Source organism: Hypanus sabinus, chromosome 6 (assembly GCF_030144855.1).
Source record: "Hypanus sabinus isolate sHypSab1 chromosome 6, sHypSab1.hap1, whole genome shotgun sequence".
NCBI lineage: Eukaryota > Metazoa > Chordata > Chondrichthyes > Myliobatiformes > Dasyatidae > Hypanus > Hypanus sabinus.
The window spans coordinates 169,783,196-169,793,467 of NC_082711.1; positions in this window are offsets into that span (position 1 = coordinate 169,783,196).

Below are 10,272 nucleotides of genomic sequence, written 5' to 3' on the forward strand. Positions count from 1 at the left end.
TGCCCCTCCCCCACTTTCTGCTTTCTGCAGAGATCGAGTGATTGTTCCCTATGTGACTCCTTTGTCCATTCATCCCTCCCCCACGGATCTCCCTCCTGGCGCTTTTCCTTGGAAGTGCTACACCTGACCCGACACCTCCTCCCTCACTAACATTCAGGGCCTCAAACAGCCCTTCCAGGTGAGGTGCCATGTCACTATGAGTCTGTTGGGGCAATCTACTGTATCCAGTGCTCCCTCGTGTACCGCTGAGACACAACTTTATTGGGCAATTGCTTCATCGAGCACCGTCCACCAGATTTTCCAGAGGCCACCCATTTTAATTCCAATTCCCATTCCCATTCCGACATGTCAGTCCATGGCCTCCTCTACTGCCACGATGAGGCCACACTCAGGGTGGAGGAGCAACACCTTGTATTCCGTCTGGGTAGCCTCCAACCCGATGGCATTAACGTCAATTTCTCAAACTTCTGGTAATGCCCCCCACTTCACCATTCCCCATTCCCATTCTCACCTTATCTTATAAAGTTAGAGGTACAGATATGGAACAAGATGTGTATAAATACCTAAATACCAGCATGTGCAGGCCTTTTTGCCCACAATGTCAAAGGAATCAACATTTTAAACTACTGCAAGTTCAATCTTAATGCTCCCCTTCCGCATGGCCCACCAATTTTCTTTCATCCATGTTCCCATCTCAGCAGTATGTTCCGCTTAATGAATGAGGCAGCTCGAGTTTCTGAAGAGGCAGTTGGGGAGCACTTTGGGTCCAGTGACCACAAGATAGAACAGATTCACAGGTTAAAGTCCTGAGCTGGAGCAAGGCCAACTTTGAGGGCACCATCAGCATCTCGCTGGGGTCGGCTCAGCAACTGTATTTCAAAGCAAAGGAACAGATGGCAAGTGGGAGGCTGTTAAAAGGGTCATATCAACAGTCCGGGAGTAATGTGCTCCTTTTGGGATGAACGGTTAACAATCTTTTGGCCTTTTCTCCCTGGAGCGATGAGGATGAGAGGTGACCTGATAGAGGTGTGTAAGATGATGAGGGGCATTGATCATGTGGATAGTCAGAGGCTTTATCCCAGGGCTGAAATGTCTCACATGAGGGTCATAGTTTTAGGGTGCTAGGTACAAGGGGAAGTAGGTACAAGGGGGAATGTCAGGGGTAAGTTTTCCACACGGAGAATGGTGAGTGCGTGGAATGCACTGCCAGCGACAGTGGTAGAGGTGGATACAACAGAGTCTTTTAAAAGCCTCTTAGATAGGTACATGGAGCTTAGAAAAACAGAGGGCTATGCAGTAGGGTAATTCTAGGCAGTTTCTGGAGTAGGTTACATGGTCAGCACAACATTGTGGGCCGAATGGCCTGTAATGTGCTATGGATACCTAAGTTCTTTATTCTAACCAAGTTAAGGTAACCCTGGCTGACAGGAGATATTAAAGGCTCGGTCAGGAAGAGTTTTAGGCAGCTCGATACACAAGTGTAAGAAGTTTAAGAACAGGCTTAAGAGGGAAATCAGAAAGGCAAAAGCAACGTTTGAATTAGATTTAGCAGGCAGTGTTAGAGATAATCCCAGGAGGTTTTTCAATTAAAATCAATACCTGTACCCGGCTGCAAGCCAAAGAAGAGTTTATTCATCCTACAAACCAGGAAAGCAGTAGATCCTTTTTCCATTAGGAGTGCTTATAAGTGGAGCCTGAGAAGAGATTTTTATCACCTATTGTTCCATGGTGTTTACTAATGAATGTCAAAGAAATAAAAGCAGTAAGCAGTGAGGTCCTGGAATGTATGCTTATTACAAGGAAGGAGGAATTTGAAGCCATGAAGACGACTAAGGTAGGCAAATCCCCAGGACCTGACCAGTGGATCATGTGGGAGGCCAGGGAACAAACTGCAGAAATAGACCTATTTGCTTCGTTGTTAGAAACTGATGAAGTTCCTGAAGATGAGAAGCTAATGTTGCTCCATTGTTCAACAGTAGGAAGGGCAGGATGGTGAGCCTGATTTCAGTTGTAGGGAAGTTATTGATGGGAACTCTGGGGGACAAGATCGACCCTCACTTGGATAGTCAAGGCCTGATTAGGAATAGCCAGCATGGTTTTGTATGTGGAAGATCATGTCTGACTAATATTTTAGAGTTTTTTTGAAGAGATAAGTAAGGGAATTGGGTGGCAGGGTGGGGATATGACTCTACCCAGGGAGGTGTAAAGTGCCTCTTCACTCCACTATCCCGCAGGTCACCCCTGGGCAAGACGTGGAACCTGCTTAGCGCCAATCAGGGTTACGTGAAGCCATGGGAACAGGCAATGGGTGGTCGGATGAACAGTCAGTGCACATCACAAATCCTGGTCATGTGACCACTGACTCCAGGCTGACAATCTCTGAAAAGTATTGATAATGGCTGGGGTCACCCATCTTGTAAAGACACCGCCCAGAAGAAGGCGATGGCAAACCGCTTCTGTAAAACAAATTGCCAAGAACAATCACGGTCGAAGGCGGTGATCACCCACGTCATACAACACTGCATATAATGATGGTGAACTAAGGGGACAGATGAAGGTAGGGCAGTGGATGTTGACTATATGGACTTTCATAAACCCTCCAACAAGGTTAATTTGAAAGATTAGGTCACATGGGATTCATACAGGTACAATTATGACATTTGTATTATTCATTATTACAAGGAAGCAGGTATTTGAAGCCATGAAGACTACTAAGGTAGGCAAATCCCCAGGACCTGACCAAAGGATCATATGGGAGGCCAGGGAACAAACTGCAGAAATAGACCTATTCACTTCGTTGTTAGAAACTGATGAAGTTCCTGAAGATGAGAAGCTAATGTTATATTATGAGTATTGTGTGCAGTTTTGGTGCCCTAATCTGAGGAAAGACATTCTTGCCATAGAGGGAGTACAAAGAAGGTTCACCAGATTGATTCCTGGGATGGCAGGACTTTCATATGAAGAAAGACTGGATCGACTAGGCCAGGGGTCAGCAACCTTTACCACTGAAAGAGCCACTTGGACCCGTTTCCCACAGAAAAGAAAACACTGGGAGCCGCAAAACCCGTTTGACATTTAAAATGAAATAACACTGCATACAACGTTTTGTTTTGCCTTTATGCTATGTATAAACAAACTATAATGTGTTGCATTTATGAAATTGATGAACTCCTGCAGAGAAAACGAAATTACATTTCTGCATGCAACAAAAACATTTTGACCTCCGAAAAAAAGACGTTGGGTTGAAGGTTACTTTTAAGTAAAATACTCAACGTCTATTTGAGTCCTTCTTGTATTTATGAAAAACGCCAAACTTAAATTTGCCGCCAGCAGCAAACCAAAAATAACGTCAGCCAGCTGTCAACCTGAAAAATAAAAGGACTATTTCACTGAACAATGAAAACATATGAATATACGTAAAATAATAGGCAATTAAAATATTTATCATCCTTGTTCAGGTTGACTCACACCTGACAATGCAGTCGTATTCAGTAGGGATGGATCGATGCTTAGGGGAGTGACCAGGAAGGATAATGTGTTTTTTTCCTCTCTGAACTCACAGAAGCGTTTCCCAAACGATGTTTGCATTGCGATGATTGCAGAATGTAAATACTCCGAATTTATCATGTCGTGACCTTGTTTGAACTCTCTCAAATTGGGGAAGTGAGACAATGTGCCTTTCTGTAAATCTCTGGCAATCAACGTCAACTTGCGCTCGAATGCCAAAACATCCTCCAACATGTGCAGGGCTGTACGTCCTTACCCCGTTGAAGAGCTGTGTTCAGCGTGTTCAGGTGCGCTGTTATGTCTACCATGAAGTGTAGCTTTTCCAGCCACTCTGGCTGTTCCAGCTCAGGAAAGGTGAGCCCTTTGCTGCCCAGGAAAGTTTTCACTTCTTCCAGACACGCGACAAAGCGTTTCAGCACCTCCCCTCTGGACAGCCAGCGATAAAAACACGTTGTAGCGGTGTGCTACACGCAGTCAGTAATCTGCAGTCAAAGATAGCTTTATTCGAACTAAACAGCCTTGCTTTTAAGCCTCCCTCAACCCGCCCCCCATGGGCGCGGATGCTGCAAAAGACACGTACTCACAAACCCCCGTAGGCTATCTCCCTTAGCCTGAACGCTGGCTAATTGTGAGCCGGTTCGGATGTGTCAGGAAATGGGTCGCCACAAAGTCTTATTTAGATTGTACAAGATCACCATAATCTTCAAATTTAGATTTACATTTCAAAAACTAACAAACTAACATAAAATACATTTTAATTAAATACTGACCATGTAGCGGTGTGCTACACGCAGCGCTAAAATTACGACACGGAGTCGGTAACTGCAGTCGAAGGAAAAAACTTTATTCGAAATTTTCAGCCTCACTTTTAAGCCTCCCTCAACCTGCCCCCCATGGCGCAGAGGCTCCAAAGCTCTGTGCTCGCAAACCCCCGTAGGCTGTCTAATTGTGAGTCGGTTCGGATGTGCCAGGAAAAGGGTCGCCACAACCAATTATTTCCCAAAGCAACAGGGAGCCGCAGCACAGACGTAAAAGAGCCACATGCGGCTCCGGAGCCGCGGGTTGCTGACCCCCGGACTAGGCTTATACTCACTGGAATTCAGAAGATTGAGGGGGGATCTTATTGAAACGTATAAAATTCTAAAGGGATTGGACAGGCTAGATGCAGGAAGATTGATTCTGATGTTGGGGAATTCCAGAATGAGGGGTCACAGTTTAAGGATAAAGGGGAAGCCTTTTAGGACCGAGATGAGGAAAAACTTCTTCACACAGAGAGTGGTGAATCTGTGGAATTCTCTGCCACAGGAAACAGTTGAGGCCGGTTCATTGGCTATATTTAAGAGGAAGTTAGATATGGCCTTGTGGCTAAAGGGATCAGGGGGTATGGAGAGAAAGCAGGTACAGGGTTCTGAGTTGGATGATCAGCCATGATCATACTGAATGGTGGCACAGGCTCAAAGGGCCGAATGGCCTACTCTTGCACCTATTTTCTATGTTTCTATGCTTCTATTTAAGAGGCACTTGTACATGGAGGGCTACAGGCCAAACACAGATAACTGGGACTATCAGCGCAGCACGGGCCAGATGGTTCGAAGGGCCTGTTTCATGCTGTATTAGTCTGTGGCTCTAGATCCACACAAGATCAAGAAAACCCACTACAACAAGACACAGGATAATTTTACTTGTTAATCCAGGGGACACAGACCTCACCAACGTCTCTTACCCATCGTACTGTGGTGGTGGACCGCATCCCACTTACATGGCCATTCCAGGCATGGGCATGGGTTAGAACCAGGAGCCACAAACATGGAGGGGAAAAGGGACAGGACCTTCCCTTAAAGGGCCTTTACTGAACATGCTGGCTTTCTGGAACCATTCAATGGTACCACAGTCACCAAGTAAGCCTCCACAGATTTTAAAAAAAACCTTCAGTACACCAGCGCATTTGGGGGAAATGACATGGAAAATTGGCTAGTCGTCAGCTAGAGAACCGGGTCAAGTCAGGTCCCTGCACTGTAGGATGCGATGGCATTAGGCAGGAGGAGGAGATTCACCATGTTGCTACCTGGGACAGAGAGCTCTTCAGGTATGAGGAGAGCCTGGGTAGGTCGTGTTTGTTTTCTTTTGAGCATAGGAGGCTGGGGGGACTTGATAGAGGGATACAAAATTATGAGGGACAGAGAAGTAACCGGTGGCAAGAAGCATTTCCCCATGGCACATGGCTTCAGTAAGGCAACAGTCAAGATGAGAAGCTGACAGAGACAGTGTTCAGACATTATGCTGTCACCCAGGCTAAACACAGCCCCAAAGTCCCAGCTCCCCTTTCTGTCCAAGAAACTGTTGTTGCCAATTAACCAGACTCTGACAACTCACATATATTCCTCTGTCACACTTCATGTGCTCGTAGACAAGGAGGACCGCCCGTCTCCTGTCACCAAATTGTTCAAAAGTCTGAACAAAGAAATGGCATTTTTTAAATACAGAAATTGACTAGTTGGATATAGATATTGATCTGCATCAAACTAGTTTCTGTTTCTGTATAGACCAAATCCTATAATTTACATATTTAATGATCAGTCATCATAGATATTTCAGCTGTTAATACCAAATTAAATATATGTGTGAAAGGCCAAGAATACTTGAGAATCAGTAAAGTAATTGTCAAATAGTAAGAGCTGTCCTAAATTAATTTCTTTGCATCTTTAACTTGTCCTGATCTGCTCGGTGACCCAGGTCCTCGGGCTTGAGCAGAAAGGCTGTACAAGGGCTGAAGGAAGGGGTATAGAGACAACCTAAAGAGGAAAGTTGCAATCTGGAACGCACTGCCAAAGAAGGTGGTGGAGGGAGAGTCTCTCACAACTGTGAGGCATCTGGACAAGCCGAGGCTACAGACCAAGTGCTGGTAAAAGAGAATGGTCCAAATGGTTGCTTGATCGCTAGCACAGAAGCGATGGGCTGAAGGGCATTCTATGACTCTACCTCTGCCTATGATTTCCTGGCAGACAATATCAGGTATCAATTTGCACAATCCCACTTTAAAACCAACCCTTGCTCAGTTAGACCCAGGATGCAGTAGGTCACTTACCCGTCTGGGTTGGGATTTTGACAGATCCATCCCTCCATTAATCCAAACTTCGAATGGAACTTGCTGGAGACAGAGAAACTTATTAAACATCAATCATTCATATTCTGGCCCAAATCCACAAAGAGCATTCAAATGGCCCTCACCTTCCAGGACATGCCCACTTCTCATTACTACCATCAGGGAGGAGGTAGCGAAGACTCACACTCCGTGTTTTAGACACAGCTTCTTCCCCTCCACCATCAGATTTCCAGTTCACTGTCATTCGACCATACACTTGTGTACAGTTAAACAAAACAGTGCAAAACACAGTGAATTCATTCCCACCCAGAACACAGCAAGATAGCGCATCCAGTCACAAAATAATCTCAGCCCAAGTCCTTGAGCATCATGGCCTGAAGACTGATGGTGCATGGGATGTTGTCCTGGAGTCACGTTTCTGCAAGAACACGTACATAGCAGTTCCTCATTATGGCCTGGTATGGCCTTTGAGCGGAAAATCCTGCAATAGGTAGTGGATTCAGCCCTGTACATCACAGATAAAACCCTCCCAACCATTGAGCGCATCTACATGAAACACAATCATAGAAAAGCGGCATCCGCCATCATCAGAGATCGCCACCACCCAGGCCGTGCACTTTAATTGCTGCTGCCATAAGGTACAAGAGCCTCAGGACTCGCACCACCAGGTTCAAGAACAGTTACTACCCCTCAACCATCAGGCCCTTGAACAAAAGGGGATGACTACACTCATTTAAGGACACCTTTATCTTGTTACTTCATGCTTGCTATTTATTGCTATTTATTTATTATCTGCATTTGCATAGTTTGCTTACAGTTTACAGTTACCCGATGCTCACTGTTTACAGATCCTGCTTACAGTTACTGCTCTATACATTTGCTAGGTATGCCTGCAGAAAAGGCATCTCAGTGTTGTACGTGGTGATATGTATGTACTCTGATAGTAGATTTTACTTTGAACTCATCTCCCGCAGCCGCGGACAAAGGCAATCCGGCTCGTTCACCAGGAGCGAGCACTGGAGTGCAGCATCGATGGGGGAGCCAGCCCCCAGCCCCCAACCCAGCATGGATTCCCGTGTGCCTGGTGCACTTCAGTTCTCTTCCACACGACCTCCAGCACCCCAACACCTCCTAATGCAGGTGACTGTTCTGAACGGTCTGTGAACACTATCTCGCAATTTTGTTCCCTTTTTGCACTTTTAAAAAAAGATACATTTCTTAGTTTTTAAAACGTATTGCCGTGTACTGCTGCTGTAATACCACACACTTCACTACTTATGTCAGTGGTAACAAACTGGATTTTGCTTCATGTGAGGGGCCTGTCCAAACAGGAACATTTAGGCAAGTTAGTTATTCAGCATAGATAAGCCAGGCTGAAGGGCCTGTTTCTATTCTATATAACTCTATGACTCTTAAGGTTATCTTACTAAAACCTACGATTCAGAGAGGCTTGACGGATGATTCCTTTCTGTTTTCCTTGCTATATAACCTTAACTGGCCATTTCCCTTAGAGTAGCAGCTGCTAAATATTTTACAGCATCTTGCATTCTCTTCAGATACCTGTTGATCTTACTTTTGAGAAGAAACCTAATTTAATTGACTTCTGGATCCATTTGGAAAGCGTCCGGATCTCGCCCCCTGCTGGCTAGCTAGGCATTGTGCAGACAGGAAATATTTCAATAATAAACATGACAAATTTGGCACGTGCTTAAAGTCCAAAGCAGCACATAAAATGCTGGAGGAACTCAGCAGGTCAGGCAGCATCAATGGAATGTTCTGGGCTGAGACCCTTCTTCCCAATTTGTAACAGGGACAGGTCGCTAGTCAAAAATGCAGTCACCATAAAGGTCACCTGATGAAGGGTCTCGGTCTGAAACGTCAACTCTTTAGTCCTTTCCATAGACGCTGCCTGACCTGCTGAGTTCCTCCAGCTGTTGTGTGGGTGCTACCCTGGATTTCTAGCATCTGCAGGCTCTCTTGTGTCTATTTTGGTGCTTTGTGGTGCTGACTCCAGTTGAGAGAGAAAGTTAGTTGACAAGTTCACGAGGGCCAAAGTAACAGCCCATAGGGGTGGGGAAGAGAGGGTGGTGAGCCACCAGCAATTGACAGAGCAGCTTTAGAATAGTGGTGCTATGAAGTGGATGGAATTCGGCACAACGGTCCGGTCTCTAGGGCTTTCCCTCCCTCTCCTGCAGGGGGCGCCATCACACCTGGTAGGTCACCTTGTTCTCCCAGCGAAGTTTGCTATTAACATCCTGTGGTGAACTACATATACCTGTCTGGATGCGCCCCCTGCTGACTGCCCCTGTGGCTCCTCCCACAGACCCCTGTATAAAGGAGATCGAGGTCTGAGCCCGGCCTCTCAGTCTCCAGGATGTAGTATGGTGGTCACTCACTGCTTGTTCCTTCTTCCAGTCAATAAAAGCCGATATCTCGCCTTCACGTCTCAGGGTGAGTTATTGATGGTACATCACATCCACAATGTCAGCAGTCCTTGGGCTCACCAGGGTCCCTCAGCACAGCCGACAGATCAAGGGAGGTCACTACAAAGGGTCTTGTTTACCCCGAATCCCCATGAACCCGTCATCTAGCAGCGACTGGGTAACGTCCCCTGTGCAGTGTATCCATGTACTGCAGCAACTGGGACAGTACCTGGTTCAATCCCCAGCCCCATAGCAAGATCAGGATTTATACCAATCTCCAATCATTCTTGAATTCAGAATCATAAATCAGCTTTTAATATCACCGGCATTTGTCGTGAAATGTGCTAACTTAACAGCAGCAGTACATGATAATACAGAAAAAAGTAAGTAAATAAATTACATTAAAATATGTGTGTGCGTGTGTGTGTGTGTGTGTGTGTGTGTGTGTGTGTGTGTGTGTATTAAATAATTAAATTTTAAAATAGTGCAAAAATAGAAATTATAAAAGTGAGGTAGTGTCCAAGGATTCAATATCCATTTAGGAATCAGATGACAGAGGGAAGAAACTCTTCCTGAGTTGCTGATATGGGCACCAGAATTTGTGGGGAAGGGGCTGTAGATGGTGGGGTCGGGGTGGTGGGCGGGGGGGGGGGGGTTTGCCAGTCACTCTGCTGATGAAGAAGCAAGAACTCAGTGACTTTCAAGATGAAAAGGCATCATGGTAGCATCGTTCAGGACATCAGACTTCATTGTTCAATTCCAGGAGTTTGCACGTTCTCCCTATGGCAGCGTAGGTTTCTTCCAGGTGCTCTGGTTTCCGCACAAGTACCGGTCGGTAGGTTAATTGGTCATTGCAAATTGTCCCCTGATTAGGCTCGGGTTAAATTGAGGTTGCTGGGTGGTGCAGCTCGTTATGTCAGAAGGGTGCTGGGTCGCAAAGTAAAAGAAAATGAATGCAGAATTTGCCACAGGTAGTGGTTGTGAAATCACATTTTGTTCACTTAGAGATGCAGCAGTTCTGGTCTCATTTTCTTCATCTTCATCCTTCTGGCCCAAAGAGCCCAACTATACCCATGTGACTAATTAATCTATTAACCCGTACATCTTTGGAATGTTAGAAACTGGAGCACCGGGTGGAAACCCACACGGTCACAGGGAGAACCCACAATGTCCTTACAGACTGGAGTGGAATTGAACCGGGGTTGCTGGTACTGTAATTGAGGAGCAGATAAAGAGACA